This window comes from Pelodiscus sinensis, chromosome 12 (assembly GCF_049634645.1).
Source record: "Pelodiscus sinensis isolate JC-2024 chromosome 12, ASM4963464v1, whole genome shotgun sequence".
Lineage (NCBI taxonomy): Eukaryota > Metazoa > Chordata > Testudines > Trionychidae > Pelodiscus > Pelodiscus sinensis.
Window position 1 is genome coordinate 21,036,752 of NC_134722.1, and position 19,298 is coordinate 21,056,049.

Consider the following 19,298-nt stretch of genomic DNA (forward strand, 5'->3'; position numbering starts at 1 on the left):
TGTGTGCACATTATATGGATTAAAACCTGACTAACTGTTAGGTCTCAGAATGTAATAATTATCATCCAAGTGGATATATTTTGAGTGGGGTCCCACAGAGATTGGTTCTTGGGACTATGTTATTTAATGTCTTTATCAGTAACCTCGAAGAAAATAAAATCATCACTGATGAAGTTTGCAGATGACACAAAAATTGTAATGGGGCAAATATTGAAGGGGATAGGTAACTGATCCAGAGCAATGTGGATATGATGTGGTAAACTGGGAGCAAGCAAACAGCATGCATTTTAATACAACTAAATGTATATATATATATGTAAGCACAAAGACTGTTGTCCATACTTACAAGATTAGGGACTTTATCCTAACTCCGAAAAAGATTTAGGAGTTAATATGGGCTCCCTGTATGACACTGTGGATGAGAAAGATAATGGGATCATAGAATTCATTAACTGTGGACTTCTGAGTAGGAGTAGAGAATTTATATGTCTCTATTTGGCGCTGGTGCAACGGCTGTTGGAATATTGTGACCAGCTCTGGTGTCCATGGTTGAAGAAGAATGTTGATAAATTAAATGGTCTGCTCCATTTAGTTTACCAACAATCCAGCCCTGCTTGGCACCCAGTCTTACTCCCACCCAGCCTTGCTCCCACCATTGCTGCTTCCATGGGCTCCCCAATCCCTGCGCCCCCATCCCGTGCACCCGTTATCACTACCATCACTATTCATTGCTGGCCATTTTGAAAAGGCATGTAGAAACAAACGTGGAAGATAAACCTCTCCTAAACTTTCAACTTCCTCTAAAACGTTCATATTAGCTGCCCTCTGTTCAGGGCTCTTGAGTTTGCCTAGAAAGTGACCTAGTCTTCCCACTCTGCCCCACAGCATCAGGGAGCAATTAACCACAGAGACTTTAAAGTAGGCTGATCAAAGCTTCAAGGGTTAGAACCTCATGACCTTTATGAAGGCACCAAGCAACAGATACATGTCAGCTGCTTGCTCAGATACCTATAACTCAGCTATGCAGCCACTATACAGCGAGCAAAATCAAAGAACCAATAGCCAGATCAAATGTACCTCACATCATGCTCCCCTGCTACCTCCAAGCAGAGATTCCACAGGGATATCCTCTAGAACACTTGCTAATGGTCTCTGTTCTGGTGTCACTATCTGCTCAGTGAGCAATCACATTAGGTACCTTTGAAAGAACAAGTGGCTTGGGACAGATGGGTATAGGAGGAGTCTCTGCATGGGATACACTCCCAGAGCAGTTGGGAAATGCAACTGGATGGATAGCACATGGGTAGAGTCACTTTAATATTCACTTTAAATCTGTGTATCCCCACAGATATGGATGCAGATATCTGCAGCTCATGTTAGTGGATACGGATGCGGATACAAATTTTATATCTGTGCAGGGTTCTTCACATGAATACAAACAAAAGCATTTTTTATGAAGAATCCTTCCCTGAACAGATGGGAAACTGGTGGTGGGCTGGGGGCGGGGGAGGGAGGAGTTCTGTAAGACACGCCCCACAGGAACAGAAGGGAATGGTGAAGGGGGAGCAAGGCTTTGTGCAATCTTTCTCGGGCCACCCCACTTTCATCTGAAACTGAAATCCCCACCGTCATTCCATTGCCCTGGAGTCCCCAAGCTTCTGCCTCTGTCTGAGGCAGCATGCACCCCTTCTCCTGGGCCAGGTGGCCGTTATGGTCGTTGGGGATTGAGCCCAGCAACAGGAGTGTTCCACGGTTGATATTTGAAACAACTGCTGCCTTCCTGTGCAGAATGTCCTGCTCCAACAATCAGCAACTGAGATTTGCTCACATCCCTCCTCTCTGCCCATGTGGGGGTTGGCCGCCCTCTCACCAGGACCAAAGATTAACCTGTAGTTAGCTGTGGTGCCTCTGGAGGCAGCCCAAAGAACCGCTGTTCCCACCCCACCCAGGCTGCTGTGAGGCCTAGTCATGGACCATCCAGAGGTGTAGCGAAGGGGGGTAGGGAGGGCAATTGCCCCCGGGCACCACACTGGGGGGGGCGCCAGATTGGTGTGGGACCGAGCGCACGCCGCTTTTGAGCTACCGGCTAAGTGCTGCTACGGCTGCTGGCGCCGCTATCTCCAAAGTGCAAGCCAAAGCAGCCAGCTGGGCGGGAGGAGCAGTACTCTGAAGAAAGGTGCGTTCCTCTGTGCCTGGCTGGGGAAGGGGGGGAAGAGAGCACTCCCTCGATCAAATCCACCACCTCACCTCCCCACCAGCCAGGCATGCAGGAACCTACCCTTCTTCAGAGCACTGCTCCTCCCACCCAGCTGGCTCCTTTGGCTTGGACTTTGGAGAGAGCCAGCGCTGGCAGCCGCAGCAGCCAGCACTTAGCCAGCAGCTCAAGAGCAGAGTGCGCTTGGTCCCACCCCACCCAGCCCGCCGCCTCCCTGGAGGGGTGGATTTGATTGGAAGAGTGCTCCCCTTCCCCGCCCCAGGGGGGCGCCGGGCTGGGCAGGGTGGGGACTAAGCACACTCTGCTCTTGAGCTGCTGGCTAAGTGCTGGCTGCCTCCAAAGTGCAAGCCAAAGCAGCCAGCTGGGTGGGAGGAGCAGTGCTCTGAAAAAGGGTAGGTTCCTCTGTGCCTGGCGGGGGGGAGGATTTGACTGAGGGAGTGCTCCCCCCCTGGCACTGGGGGTGCCTTGCTCTGTGGGGAAGAGGGGGGAATGCATGGGAGGGCTGGCTTTGGGGCAGGGGTGAGGTGAGTGTATTGGGATGGGGAGCACTGTCACTGTGGGGGGGTTGGCTCAGGGGAAGAGGTGTGAGTGCCTTTGGAATGCGGGATACTGGGGGTGGCTGTCTCTGGGGCAAGGATGGTTGTGTTGTACTTAAAAGTACTGCATGGGATATTTTTTGGGGAAAAGGCAAAATGCCACATTTATTGGTAATACACACATAGCAGTCAATACTTATATGCATATAATACAACGTGCATGCGCGCACACACACACACACACCTTGTTTTCACCAATAGCTGTTCCACCTAACTGCTGTCCAGATTAGTTAGGTGGGGGAGAGTTGGAGCCAGATAAATGCTCCCACGTTGACTGCAAGATGCCTTAGAGATGTATAGTGTCTTTCCTCTCATGCAGAGTCATCATATGCATATGCAGTTAGGGTACGTCTACACTAGCTCCCTAGATCGACCTAGGGAGGCTAATGAGGGCAACTGGAATTGCAAATCAAGCCTGTGATTTAAATATCCTTCGCTTGGTTTGCATGTTCCAGGCTGGTCGCCATTTTAGAAATTGACTAGCCTGAAGTAACTGCCCGCGTCTACACGTGGCAGTGAGACGGGATTCCGGAATAAAGCCCCTAAATCGAATTGGGTGGTAAACCTCATTCCACAAGGAATACCACCTAATTCGATTGAGGGCTTTATTCCGGAATCCCATTTCAATGCCGCATGTAGACGCAGGCAGTTACTTCGGGCTAGTCAATTTCTAAAATGGCGACCGGCCGGGAACATGCAAATCAAGCGCGGGATATTTAAATCGAGGGCTTGATTTGCAATTCTGGTCGCCCTCATTAGCCTCCCTAGATTGATCTAGGGGGCTAGTGTAGATGTACCCTTATTTATCTACAGCACCTTCTTCTGGGTGTTTTTATTTTAAAGCTCCCTCATTCACCTTCAAAAAGGGACCTTCCAAAAGCAGGCGTGTTCTGCTTATTCCCAAGGCATCCATAGGTCCAGCCTTCTTTCAATGAGCCCACTTCACAGGTCCCATTGTTCCTGAATCTGGCTTCCACCTTTCTCCAACCATTGCAAGTGCCCAGAGATGCTTTCCTTTCATGCCTTATCCATTCACACCTCATTCACTCAACAGGACAATCAGTTTAGCAAAGGGGGGAGGGGAGCTAAAAAGTCTACAAGATACAAGGTTTCTGTGTAATACAAAATGTCTATGTTCTGTAAAAGTATACAAAGTTTCTATAAAAGGACATAATACAGGAAACTAAAGACTTATTACAAAACTAAAAGGACTTGGTACAAAGTTAAAATAAAAAAAATGAGAAAATGATTAATACAGAGATTAGTGAGATTTACCTAGAGTTGCATTGGTATGGAGGGGGCTGAAGTGCCTGCTCTGGGGAAGGGCTGTTGTATTGGAATGGGAGGGTGCCTGGCTCTGGGGCAGGGATGAGTGTATTGGGGTTATTTATTTTTTAAAAAGAAGATACTTTATAACCGTGGTCCCCAACACGGTGCCCGCGGGCACCATGGCGCCCTCGGGGGCATTTCCATGCGCCCGCCTGGTGCTCGGGGCTGGCCTGGCCCCGGGCGCATGGCAGGGGGAGCGCCGGCCCCGGGCGCGCGGCGCTGGGTGGGGGGAGCGCTGGCCCCGGGCGCGCGGTGCTGGGCAGGGGGAGCGCCGGCCCTGGGCACTGGGTGAGGGGAGCGCCGGCCCCAGGCGGGGGGAGCGCCGGGCGCGCGGCGCAGGGCGGGGGGAGCGCTGGCCCCGGGCGCGTGGCACTGGTGGGGTACACCGGGCGCACGGCGCATGGCGGGGGGAGCGCCGGCCCTGGGCATGCAGCTATGGGGGGGCGCCCCCAGGCATGCGGCTATGGGGGGGCCGCCCCTGGGGCGCAAGTGTCCCCGCCCCCTGGCGCCCGGCGGGCGAACGGCCACGCCCCCTGGCGCCCGACAACCTGGAAAGGTTGGGGACCACTGCTTTATAACAAAAGGAAAAACTTAAAAAACAATAATCTGGTAGCACTTTAAAGACTAACAAACATGTTGTTGTTGTTGTTCGTCCATCGTGGTCGATGAAGACCACAACACCACTAAGTGCTTTGAGTCTGGATACAGTGTGTCCAAAGATGACTTATCAGGCCAATTCGGGCACCAAATGTTCTGGAACATGTCGGACAGACATGTAGGCATTGCAGTCGTTGCGCTGGTAGCTTTGGACTTGCGCAGCACGCACTTGTGTTGTGCTTCAGAGATGCACCTTGTTTCGAGAGCTTGCCATCCCTTGTGGATGAGACTGCGCCAGGCAGGGCGGTTGTGTGCCAGCGATTCCCAGGTGGTTGTATCGATTCCGAATGACTTCAGGGAGGCCTTGAGTGTGTCTTTGTAACGTTTCCTCTGTCCACCAAGCGAGTGTTTACCAGTAGAGAGTTCCCCAAAAAGGAGCTGCTTAGGTATACTTTCGTCCGGTATACGAATGACATGACCTGGCCATCTAGTCTGTGCACTCAGCAGCAGAGTGTGGACTGACGGTAAACTTGCTCTAGAGAGAACCTCAGTGTCTGGTATTTTGTCTTGCCATCTGATGCATAATATTCTGCGAAGACAAGTCATGTGGAAGTGATTAAGCTGTCTTGCGTGCCTCCGATACACAGTCCACGTTTCACAGGCATACAGGAGGGTGGTGAGTACCACGGCTCTGTAGACCTTCAGTATTGTTGGTTGGCTGATTCCTCGACGTTCCCATACAGTGGGGTGCAGTCTACCAAAAGCAGAACTTGCCTTCGCTATTCTGCATGTGACTTCTATGTCAATGTTAGCTGCATGGGAAATGTTGCCTGCTTCACTACATCCTGGCCAGTTTACCGCGGCTGGTGGGAGTCCCAATATGGCGGTCGAACAAATACAAATAAACAGATTAAACGTATGGTGACATCACTCACCATTGGAACTTGGAACGTGCTCACGCTTTTGGACAACCCTACAACAGACAGACCAGAGAAAAGAACAGCCTTGGTTGCGAGAGAGCTTGCAAGATACAACATTGATATTGCGTGTAGATCATGCATGTCAGACTTGAAGCCCTCTGAGGCCCACACAAATGAAAACTGATAGCTTTGAGGGACACCAAAGAGAATGTACTTCTATAGGGCAGTTGTAATTATTTATTATTACAGATTATGTTTTAAGTATTTTTTATAATATTTTTCAGGTCTTGTTTTAATATAATACAATAATTGGTTGTGTAAAATTATTTGCTTACATAAAATGATTTTTAATTTAAATATAAATTTAAGGTACTTTAAAAATTTTTATATGATACATAACTTGTTTTGTTGAAATGAAAACAGGTATAGGCCATGGTCAATCAAATAGAACAGGTTTTTGTGAAAATTTCAGATACTTTGTAAATCTGAAATTTTGCATAAGCATATAATTCTTTGTGCAATTTGAAAAAAATTGACATATTTATTGATATAATATTAATATACATTTTGGCTATGTCTACACTGGCATGAATTTCCGAAAATGCTTTTAACGGAAAAGTTTTCCGTTAAAAGCATTTTTGGAAAAGCACATCTAGATTGGCAGGATGCTTTTCCGCAAAAGCACTTTTTGCGGAAAAGCATCCGTGGCCAATCTAGACGTGGTTTTCCGCAAAAAAGCCCCGATTGCCTTTTTCGCGATCGGGGCTTTTTTGCGGAAAACTACTATGCTGTCTACACTGGCCGTTTTGCGCAAAAGTCTTTCGGAAAAAGACTTTTGCCCAAACGGGAGCAGCATAGTTTTTCCGGAAAAGCACTGATGATTTTACATGAGATCTTCAGTGCTTTTCCAGAAATTCAAGCGGCCAGTGTAGACAGCTGGCAAGTTTTTCTGCAAAAGCAGATGATTTTGCAGAAAAACTTGCCAGTCTAAACACAGCCCACGTGATTTTATTTAGGAATAAATAAATAAAAACCAAAACATTAACAAAATATTCCGCTCCTTTCCCCCACAGCCGGGCACCCCCATACTAATCCAATCCCCCTCAAGATAGTTCTACTGTGATCTACTAACTGATCTAATAATTGATCCAAGGATCTGTGGCTATTAGTAATGTTTGTGATTTTTTTTCTTATGTTCTTATTTTTTTGCTGACTTAGAAATAATAACAGATTTACAGTAATAAATGATTGGGGGGACAGGTGCAAATTTGGGCTTTGCCCCCGGGTGCAAAACATCCTCACTACGCCTCTGGGACCACCAAATCCCATTTACCACCTCTCTGCTTACCACGTATCCCCCCCACACATAGAGAAAGCTCCCACCCACCATGGCACAGTGGCAGTTCTGTTCCTTTCCCACACAGAACTGCTGAGGAGGAATAGAAGGATCCACCGCCATGTTATGGAAGGGAGGGAGATTGGGAGGCGGCTGCTGCAGTGACTGTTCCCCCCCCCCCCACCTCCTGGAGATCCACCTGCTCACCACCACTTAGTCACTTTCCAGCAGATGGGAATCAGAGAGTCCAAAAACTGTGGGGAGTCATGGAAAGAGCAGCATAGCAGCGCCCCTTTTGCCCCTCCCCGTCCCAAATTAGGTAAACTTTGAGCACTTATGAGGGAGGGAAGGAGAAGGGCAGCGGTATCAGTGCACAGGACTGAGGCCAGGTACAGGGCTGGGGGGGCTCAGCTCCCTCCAGCTAGGTGCAGTTTGCATGTCCTATGCAGGCCATGTGGTGGCTGCCCAGCTGCTCTTGTGGTGGGACAGACATCTGCTACATGGCTCTGTTGAAGAGGTGGGTGGGGCTGAAATTTTTGGTGTACATCCACGCAGGCATGCCCTTAAAAGGGAACCCTACTCCTCACCCCTTTGGGTATGTCTACACTACCCTGCTAGTTCAAACTAGCGGGGTAATGTATGCATACCGAACGTGCAAATGAAGCCCGGGATTTGAATTTCCTGGGCTTTATTTGCATAAGCCGGCCGGCGCCATTTTTAAATGCCGGCTTGTTCGAACCCCGTGCCGCGCGGCTACACGCGGCACGGGCTAGATAGTTCGAACTAGCAAGCCATTCCGAACTATCTGTACGCCTCGTGGAACGAGGTAACTGGTTATCCTCGTGGAACGATGCTAACTGGTAAGCATCAGCCTTATCGGGTAATGCTTACCGGTCACAGTTAACTGGCAGCTCCGCTGGGCTGGAGCACCCCCAACCCGGCTGTAGCAGCATTTGTGTCAGTATCAGATATAGCATTTATCTTTAATGTTCTTCATAACTTAGCCCAGCAAGGCTCAGTGACCTAGTAACCTACTGAGACATTGACTCCCACCTTCACTTTGCTAGCCTTTACTTACTAAGTCAGCTTCTCACTTTAATACTGTTGTTTTTTCTCCCATGCTGTTTCTAATGCATAGTAAAAACACTCAACTCCCCAGCTGCTGTCTTATCTCCCTTCAGATACCTCCATAATGTTATTCCACAATGTATTCAACAGACAAATAACAAACTGTAAATATTCTTCTTCCTTTTTTTGATCCTTTCCTGCCCTCTTCTACCTCCAGCTTTTAAAAAAGGAGAAAATACTTGCAATACATGTAACTAATAAAGCTTTACCATATTAATTTGCTTGTGTATGTAATCTCCATTCCCTGCCCTTCAACTGTTGTGCATCTTTAGATTGTAATCCCTCCAAAAGAATTGTCTCATTCTGTATTTGTGTCTCATCCAGCACAGTGAGGTCCCAAAATATAATGAACCCTGTGGTGGTGCTATCATAATATAAACCTTTACTACTGTTGTTACTAGTAGGAATCAGCATATTGGAGTCCATACCCATCCTGAGTAGTGATGGCATTTGATAAGATAATACTATATTAACAATCATGGCGGATCTACTTGGATTCCAGTAGCTCGAGTGTGATGTGCCAAGATTAGGATTTGAACCAGTGTATGAAAGAATATGCTTATAATGACTGGGAATTTATAATAACCAGAACCAGATGAATGTGTATTCAGCCAAGTTTTTATATTTGTTATTAGAGTGTTCTGCCTATCAGTTTTTATTGGTGCAGAAACAATTGAACACTATGTTCCAAAATATGAACTTTGATTAGATGCTAAATTGAAATAATAGCTGTTTTTTGAAGCTGCCTATGATCTAGAATGTGCATTCATTTTACTAAATTATATTGGCTTTTAAGTGGAAATAATTGTGTGTGACAGTCATGGCGTGGAAGCATCTAACTACCTGCCTGCAATGGTTTGAGTGCATAAAGTAGTAGGTTAGGTACATAGCCCCCCTTAAAACAAAGATTATGTATTTTTATTTCAGAAATACTTCCAGTAGTGGCTTGTTAATTTTATTTTTATTCAGTACATTTATTAACAGAACAACAGGTCCATCTTATTATGTATGTCACAACATCTCCTAAGATTTCATAGCTATATACGTTAAAATGTGATGCATTGGAATATAATTTCCTGGTTCATTTTGGTGGAAGCGTCTAACTCACATCCGTCTTTTAACAAGTTCTGGAATTTGGTAGATAAAACTCTCTAGTATGTTTGCATAGTTAACCTTAACAGATCTCAGAAGACCTGAATTCTGTTGCTTTCCACCTCTAGGGATATTTGCTTTCCCATTCTCTCAACAGGAAAAAAGTCTATCTACAATAGGAGTTCCAGCAGCAGGCATGCTATTTAATTTTCAAAGTTAAATAAAGAGGATTCAAATCTGTCATCTTCACTTGTGGTGTGAGGTAGGGATGTTAAGGGCTAGTCGACTATACGATAAGCAAATGCTTATCGGATAGTCAGTCAACTAGTCGATTTCTCCCCCCTTTGCTGCCTGTGTCAGATAGAGGCACTAAACAGAGGAAGGGGGAGTGGAGGTACTTCAAAGCAGCAGCGCTGTACAGCTGAGCCCAGGATCAGCTGTGCTGTGCTGCCACATTGAAATGCCAGACGGCATTCAAAGGGGCAGCACCGCACAGCTGATCCCCGGCTCAGTTGTGCAGCATTTCTGTGCATGGAGACAACGTACTCTTGTACATTTTGAAGCTGGCATGCTACTCCAACCTGGCATTTCTGTGGAACCCGGGATCAGCTGTGGAGTCCCCAGCCGATCCTGGGTTCCACTGAAATGCCTCACAGAGACCGGGATAAGCTGGGGACTCCCCAGATGACCCTGGGCTCCATGTGGCATTTCAAATTGGCAGCGCAGCATGGAGCCCGAGCTCAGCGGGGGACTCTGAGTCCCCCGCTGATTCTGGGCTCCATGCTGCGCTGCCAATTTGAAATGCACAATTACCCCTGTTGGGGACTCTTGTACATTTCAAAACTGGCATGCTGCGTGCAGACCGGAATCAGCGGGACTTCCCGCTGGCCCTGGGCTGCGCGTGGAGTCCTGTGTTCCTCCTTTGAAATGTATGAACACCCCAACAGGGGCTTTTGTACATTTCAAAGGAGAAATATGGAAGTGCCTAACGAATAGTTGATGGAAATTCCATCAACCACTCAACTGGTAAATTAACCGTTACTTAACATCCTTAGTCTGAGTAACATCCTTCTGGCTTTGCAGTAGTTAACTAATGAGAAATGTCCTCCATGTGGTTTTCATCCAACAATGCTAGCTCACAAAGAAAAATGCTTTTATATGAGAAAGGACTTCGGTATGTTAAAATTCTTATGAAATAACAATAACTACTACATATCCACGTAATTTTCATCTGCAATCAAAGTACACTAAAAATTAATCCTGGTCAGATTAGGTCAAGGGCAAAAGGATAATGAAAAGACATTTTATTTAAAATTTTTAAAAATGCTATTAGTGATTAATGCCTTTAAAAAACTATAAAATGAAATGGATTTATGTATTTATAAATACTGAAAGACAGCTATCAAGGAACAAGCTCTTTTTCTTGTATAGCATAGATCATTGTTTCCCAAGTGGTGTTCCGTGGAACCCCGCGGTTTTGCAAAGTGAAAATAAGGATTCCATGAAAAGATTCCATTACAATAACATTTTTTATTAAAAAAAATTAATATTATGTGATTTTTATTTTTAAATATGTGCAATTAAACTAAATGTTGATCTCATGACCTCGTTTAGCATTTGTTTATTATTATTCTTATTTGTGGTCTGATTTGTGGTACTTATTTGTGGTCTGATTTTTCAACTCCATATATTAAGACTGTTATTAGGGGTTCCACAAAATTCTTTCGAGTTTAAAAGGGTTCCGTGGCCAAATACAAGTGTGAAACACTGGCATAGATTGACAAGTTTTTTTATATTCTAAATACATATATTGATTATCAAAAATGTACTTGTCTTAGTACTATCCTTTCAAAAGAATCACTATCCTCATTCTAAAGATTTAAGACTTATTTTTCAGTTGTATAGCATATTAATTGTCAGAAAGCTAGTTAGTGTGGTATTGAATAAGAAATGCAATAAGAAAGCGGTCGATAAAAAGAATGCCTTACTATAGTCAAGCTGTCATAGTCCATTGGTTGATGCATTCTGTTGTATTTAATAAAGCTATGCCTTTATTAAATGAGGCAGTGTTTGAGTTAGAGAGAGTTGGAGTGAAAAAAAAAAAGCTAGGGAGCAAGGGGAGAGACTATGATAGGTAACATGAGGGAAGGGAGATTGAGAGTGGCACAGGTGGGCTGAAAATCTGGGATCGGGCAGGTAGCATAAATGGGATGGAGTAGGGGAGTGATGGAACAAGGTAGAAATAATGACAACTTTCACATTCCAGAGGGAATAATCTATCTTGGGATTCTAATATAAATTTAAAATAGAAGTCAGTGAAAAATGAAGCTCTAATCTTTAATATTAAATATCCATATAATATGAAAAAGTATAAAAGTATATACGATGAGCTGGTTTACTACTACTAAGTATTTCCTAAAATTTCACAAGAGAGTATTAAAGGATTTGTGCTTAAATTTACACTGTAAAGCAGTGTTTCCCAATTATTTTTGACCACGGAACCCTTTCAAACTCAGAAAAATTTCAAGGAAATTTTTAAGTTTGTCGAGCAAAAAAAAAAAAAACCACCCAAACACACACAGACTGCCAGTACACCACAATTGGTAGTAATAAGATGCTAAATACGGTCATGAGATCACCATTCATTTAAATTCAACATATTGAATATAACACCATTCATTTATATTCAACAAGAATCATATTAAATATGTACAAAAAATAAAACTATCAAATAATATTAATTATATTCATAGTTTTCAATGCAAAGAGTGGTTTTTCTTCTTTTCTTGGCAAATTCTTTTTATATTTGGTTTAATACTAGAAAGTTGGATTTGCATATCTGGCGCAGCATTCAGTTGATTTCTGTATTTCGTTTTCGTTGCTGCATAGTTTGAGAACCCAGTTTCGCACAAGTATGTACTGGCAAAGGGTAACAGCTGACGAATTGCGCGTCTTGATAAAGATGAATATTCTTGACTTTGACATAAGTCACTCCAAAATGTAATCAGAGAAACTTCTTTAAATTTTTGTATTAATTGGCCATCTGAAGCGATTTCAATTAGGTTTTCATAATCTTGTGTAGAAAAACTGACTGGCTTTTCTGTTAAACTTAATGGATTTCGAATCCAGTTATTGTTGTCATTGATGTTTGAAAAATAATGATGTTCGTGTATAAATCGCGGAGATGATCTGCAATGTCGCTGCGAATATCTTCATCAAGTTTGTATCCATTTTCTTCAAGGAAATCATTCAGAGTTGGTAAACAATCCAAATCATTTCATCCTACAGACGAGATCCAAAACTGTAGCTTCCGTGACAATGACAAAATTTTGTCTTTCGCATTACAGATATTTACATTCTTTCCTTGCAGCGACAGATTTACTTCATTTACTTTTGTAAAGATGTCTGCAAGATACGCAACTCTCGATAACCACAAAAAGTCTGTTAAACGATCAGACAGTTGGAATTTGTGATCCATCAGATATATGGAGAGCTCATGACGCAACTCAAATAATCTAACCAGCACTTTTCCTCAGGATAGCCACCTGACTTCTGTATGTAGAAGCAGGGCTGTGTGCTGACTACCCATATCTTCTCACATAATTTTGAACAGTCTTGATTGTAATGGTTGAGTTTTTATATAATTAATAATCTCTACTGCTTCGTCCAACACATTTTTAAGAGAGGGAGAAATATTCTTAATTACCAGAGCGTGTCTGTGAAGAATGCAGTGACTGCTGGTGCAGTTTGGTGCTACATTTTTTATTTGTGTTACAGCGCCAGCCACTGTTCCTACCATTGCTTTGGCACCATCACTGCACACATCAACACATTTTTCCCAGCTTATTTGATGTGTTTTCATAAAGTTAATGATACAATTGAATGTATTCTCACCAGTTGTATTGGTTTGCAAAAATTCACATAAAAGTAAGTCTTCTTCAATAGAACTATTAAAATCATAACGGACATACAAGCAGAACTGCAAGACCTGCAACGTCAGTGGACTCGTCTAATTGTAATGCATATGCATCACATAAATGCAGCCGAAAAATAAGCAGCAAGATCGTGAATACGACGTGTGACAGTATTGTTTGATAGTGGCACAGCCTCAACTTTTTTACTAGATTCCTGATCCAACATACACATTACAATATCTTTTGCACATGGTTTTATGAGTGATTCCCCAATAGTGTGTGCTTCTCCGGCGAGCGATATACGATAGCTTACTTTGTAAGACACCTCTGTTGCATTTTCATTATCAGATTTGGCAATTTTTGACATGAAGAGATTACTTTTTTCAAGCCATTCAAGCTTTTGCTTAAAAAAACTAATGTCTTTATCTTTGTATTCTGGATGATTTGTTTCAAAATGTCTTTGCAATTTAGCAGGTACTAAACAACTATTAGATAATCTTTTGTTGCACACTAAACACTGGGCACCTGGAGCATCTTCATTTCCATTGCTTGTGAATCCAAATGCCAAATAGTCCTCACAATACCTGTGTTTCTTATTAGTCAGCTGAAATTTTTCATAATTAACTTGAGCTGCCTCAGTATTTTCCTTGCTGGTTTCAGTAAAAATATTGGAGTTTGAAGTACTCACTTTTCTCTTTAAAGTTCCTTTTTTTAACCAACGATCCATGGGGAATTTTGATATTAGATTGAATTCTTAAACTTAAAGTCACACACAGGAGCCACGTGTCCTCACAGTGTGTATGGGGATTTGTTCCGATCCTCACAGTGAGTAGGAGTTCCGGTGTTCCACTCACTGATAGTACTCCCCTCTACCCCCCCCCCCCCACACACATGCTGCCTTTACCAAGGGACCTAGCAGCAGCAACAACTGCTTGTCCCGCTTCTGCCCGATCAACCCAAGATCCCTCTCCCGCGTCCCCCGCTGCCGCTCTGCTTTTACCACCGGACTTAGCAGCACTTACTAGATCCCTTGGAAAAAGCAGAGGACACAGGAGAAGAATTGGGTTGATGGGTGGAAGGAGGACAAGCAGCTGTTGCTGCTGCTAGGTCCGGTGGTAAAAGCAGAGCGGCAGCGGGGTCGTGGGAGAGGGATCTTGGGTTGATCGGGCAGAAGCAGGACAAGCAGCTGTTGCTGCTGCTAGGTCCCTTGGTAAAAGCAGAGCGGCAGCGGGGGACACGGGAGAGGGATCTTGAGTTGAAGGGGCAGAAGCAGGACAAGCAGCTGTTGCTGCTGCTAAGTTCAGTGGTAAAAGCAGAGCGGCAGCGGGGGACGGGCGATGTCTGAAAGGGAAGTGGGGAAGGAGCCAGCATCTTTGCGCACCGGGCTCCTCTCTGTCTCCTTATAGGCGGGGGGGAGGGGAGTGTTCAGGTTCTCGTGGAACCCTTACGTTCACTTCGCGGAACCCCAGGGTTCCGCGGAGCACCATTTGGGAAACACTGTTGTAAAGAATTCTCTTGACTTCTGTGGGAGGACTGTTTGTAAAGTTAATCACATTTTCAGGATCAAGGCCTTTTCTGGTAATTATAATGTCATGATAGTGACTCTGTAGAAACAGTTGAGAATGTAATTTCATTGAATATAAACTTTTAAATGATCCTTTTTGACTTATTTTATCATATTACAGCTCAAAGATGATTCTTTTGAAAAAGTTTTGAGTTATACAGCCTCAGATTCACGTCAGAACTTTTTAACAAAGCAGCTTATTTTTAAAATGGTAACTTGTTCATCTCATTGACGGCAAATGTCTTGAACGTAATCATGTAAAACCAACCTGATAGCTTTCTTTGATAGGATAACAAATCTTGTGGATAAGGGGGAAGTGGTAGAAGTGGTATACCTAGACTGTAGTAAAGCATTTCATACAATCTCATATTATCTTCTCATTAATCTACTAGGGAAATACAACCTAAGATGGATACATAACTGGTTGGATAACTGTTCCCAGAGAGAATATCAATAGTTCACAATCATGCTGGATGGAAATAACAAGTGGGGTTCTGCAGGGATCAGTTTTGGAACCAGTTCTGTTCAATATCTTCATCAATAATTTAGATAATGGCATAGAGAGCGCACACATAAAGTTTGCAAATGATACTAAGCTGGGAAGGGTTGCAAGTGCTTTGGAGGATAGGATTAAAATTCAAAATGATCTTGACAAACTGGAGAAATGGTTTGAGGTAAATAGGATGAAATTCAACAAGGACAAATGCAAAGTATTCTACTTAGGAACAATCAGTTTCACATATTCAGAATAGGAAGTGACTATCCAGGCAAGGAATTTTGTAGCAAGGGATCTAGGAGTCATAATGGACCACAAGCTAAATATGAGTCAACAGTGTAATACTGTTGCAAAAAAAGCAAACATCATCCTAGGATGCATTAACAGTTGTGTCGTAAGCAAAGCATGAGAAGTAATTCTTCTCCTCCACTCTGTGCTGATTAGGCCAGATTTGGAGTACTGTGAGTTCTGGATGCCACATTTCAGGAAAGATGTGAACAAACTGGGGAAGGTCCAGAGAAGAGCAACAAAAATGATTAATGGTCAAATAACATGACCTTTGAGGGAATATTGAAAGAATTAGGTTTGTTTAGTCTGAAAGAAGACCTAGAGGAGACATGATAACAGCTTTCAAGTACAGTTTGCAACTCTGAAAACCAGCACTCTCTAGTCCAGCAATATCCGTGGTCCAGCGTACCCCCTTACTTTTATCTCTGTTTCCAGGTCTATGATACTGTGATATTTGAAAGTTTCAGGGGGGTAGCCGAGTTAGTCTGTAACTGGAAAAACATAAAAAACAACAAATAGTCTAGCAGCACCTTAAAGACTAACAAAACATGTAGAAGGAATCATGAGCTTTCGTGGGTACAACCCACTTCTTCAGATGACTGGAGTATTAGAAGTCCAAACATGTAGATTGAATCATGAGCTTTCGTGGGTACAACCCACTTCTTTAGATGACTGGAGTATTAAAAGTCTATTGGACTTTGTTAGTCTTTAAGGTGCTGCTAGACTGTTTGTTGTTTTTTAAGTTTTATGATATTTGAAGTAGTTGTACACAAAGGTAATAAAGTTATAGAGCTGTGGGATGCAATTTTCTCTTATGAGATACCTGTGAACTGGACAACCAGATGTTCACACATTGTATTGTGTATGTATCTGGAGTTTCATATCTGGAGATGTATTTTTACATAGACACACACACACAGATTGTACTAGGCAACATAAATGAGGTATATAGTAACAGAGAATCCCTAGCTGCAAAGCATATGGTCTACACAACATATGCAAAAGATGGGAGGGGAACAGACAGAGGCTAGGTCTACACTACAATGTTAAATCGGAAAAAGAGATGCAATTTGCGGTACGCAAATTGCGTATCTTTTTCTGATTTACTTTTGAAAGAGGGTATTTTGAAATTTAGCACATCTATATCGCACCAAATGTCAAAAGAAAGTGCTTTTTTGACACATTCTTTATTCCTCATAGAACAAGTTTTACAGGGATGGTGAAAGAGTGTGTCTGCTTTTTCAAAAATTTTTCAAAAAAGCAGACGCATTCCTTAGATGTGGCATTGCTTTTCTAGGATACCTCCAGTATCCCAAAAAAGCAATGCAGTCTAGACGAAGCCACAGAGAGGTGAAGTAACAGAACAGGGTCGTGTAATAGAATTTATGACCTTTGACCTTCAATTCAGCATCATACCTACTAGACCTTACTTTTTTTTGTATTATATATACTTTAGTCAATTGCACATGCACTCTGTGTTTACTTGAACAGTCAGTATTGTGGTAATTAAAATAAACACTAGGCACATTGCTGTATAATATCTAGTGGACAGTATTTTAAAATACAAATGAAAGGACAAAGAAGTAAAGGAATAAATGGATACTGATCCACTCTGAAGGTTCCCAAATCTGCCCCAAACTAATCTAGACTTGGCAGACTTGAATGTGAGGGAGGATTTTCCCCATTATGCAAAATCTACAGCAATGCCTTTTTTATGGTTCAGAATTTGCATGTGCAAAGTCAAAAAATTCTGAATTAGGATCCTAAGAACACCGGTTCAATCATGTTATGTGTGTATATTAAACATTCTAGTTAATTCTATATACAATAATACAAAATAGTATATATATACCCAAAAAAGGACTGAGGTGCAGTTGGTCTAGGTGTTCCAACTTGGAATGATGTATTTGAATAATATCTTTTGTATTATTTTAGTTGCCTTTCATATGACATTTCTGACTGTAGCCTCCCATGACATTAAAACTCTTCTCCAGTTCAAAATTTCACATTCTGGGCTAGCCCGCTGCTTTACACTCTTTGTCTTAGATCATGCTAAGCCAGTTGGCCCTAACTTAAATATTCAGCAGACTTCTGATAATTGTGATAACCCTTATAGGCTGGCAAGCATGGCAAATTAGCAAAAAGATGATTGATCTTTTTTATATGCAGTTTTATCTTCAACCTTTCCTGGCTATGTGTTAGACTATAGTAATAATTTCTTCTCTAAGGTATTTGCCAGTATCTAGATTTGCACATCTATTTACAGTTGCCTTGAAGCCTCATAATTACAATACAGCTGAAATGTCCATTTTCTTTCCCTGACTACAAATAGGGATCAATCGAATTTTAAATGACTGCTTACGGGCTAGCTTCCAATCATGACCTTTGTAAATGATTAGAGCTCACCACTGTTCCTATCTACCTTGAAAGGGTAAGCGGGCAGGTCTATCCAACTGGCATTTAATCTGGAAGACAGCCAAAGATATTTGAGCTAAAAACCTAATATGAGTTGGCAAAGCAAAGTGCATATGGACATTTGCACTACTGTACAGACCCTGTGCCCATGTTCCACTTTGGTATTTAATTAATTCTATTATCCTATAGATGGTTGAGCTGTATAGATGTATATAATTTTTGTGTTGAAATTATTATGCAAACTTTAAGTTGCAAAATAGACATAACTTAAATGTGCAGTAGGAGAAGATGTCAAAGAATAATCAAATTTAAAATGTAAATATATTACATTTAAAGCATTCTCTTTCTTTGCCAAAGTTAACATATGCAGTTAATCTAGTTAGAATAAATTACAATAACAAGTAATTATAGAAATCCAAAATTATGTAGGAAATAAGACATTTAATACATTTCTGCTTTTTTAAACAGAAGGTGAATTGAGAAAACACACAGCATGTTCTGTTTGTTTATTTAAGCACTTGATCACTCAACAGACATTGCATATTGTATGTGCAATTTGCAGTTAAATAATTACTGAGTCACTTCTAAGCACACCTGCCAATTCATGTTTCCTATCATTGAAGGGCTGTTTGTCACAGTGCAATGTGACAAACCTCAGACCACTACTTAAGCACTTAAAACAGTGTTTTATAATATTTTGTGGTAGTTATATGAGTGAGAGATTAAAAAGTAAAATCTTCTTTTGAATAAACCAAATCACTGCAAAAATGTGAAAGTAATGCTGAGACATGAATTATTGTGTCTAATTAAAATGTATGTGCTACATTGCCTAACCAAAATTTTAATTTCTTTTGTATAATGTTAACATGACTTCAGTAAAGATTTTTTGTCCACAATCTGTTGAAAATGTGGTCATTAACTCTTTCTAAAGGGATTGTGCAATGTATAATGAGTAAAACAATCTGACCTTTTCATCGTAAGTCTATCGTATGTCTTCCTATTTTCAGTTCTCCCCCTCTTTTTGCAAGAAACAATATCTGACTTGTAGATTGTTCATATTGCTTTCCTTGCTCTAATCTGTGACTAAACCCTAATCCCTTACAGAAATTGGAAATTCAACTTTTCATTACTATATTGCCAGAAAAAAACTTCCTAATGTTCAGATCTAGATATTTTTGAATACTTTCTTAAGATGAATATTAAATATGGGTGAAATAGTAAACAAAAGACTTCAGATTTTGAAATGAAAGGAAATGTTTGAATTATAGTGCTATTTTACCTTTTCATTTACACTTAGAGTCTTCATAGAAGTCATGGTCTGAAGGTGTATGGTACATACTACTTGCCAATGAAGTAAATTTCACTGATTAAGTCAGGGATTTTCAAAGGAAGCTTAGTGATCTGGAGA

At 42.1% G+C, this 19,298-nt stretch overlaps 1 protein-coding gene across 2 annotated transcripts in view; it reads left to right on the forward strand.

Moving 5' to 3' along the window:
* Nucleotides 1-19,298, forward strand: part of LOC102463045 (transcription initiation factor TFIID subunit 4-like) — a 274,989-nt gene that overhangs the window by 175,684 nt on the left and 80,007 nt on the right. The window lies entirely within an intron of this gene.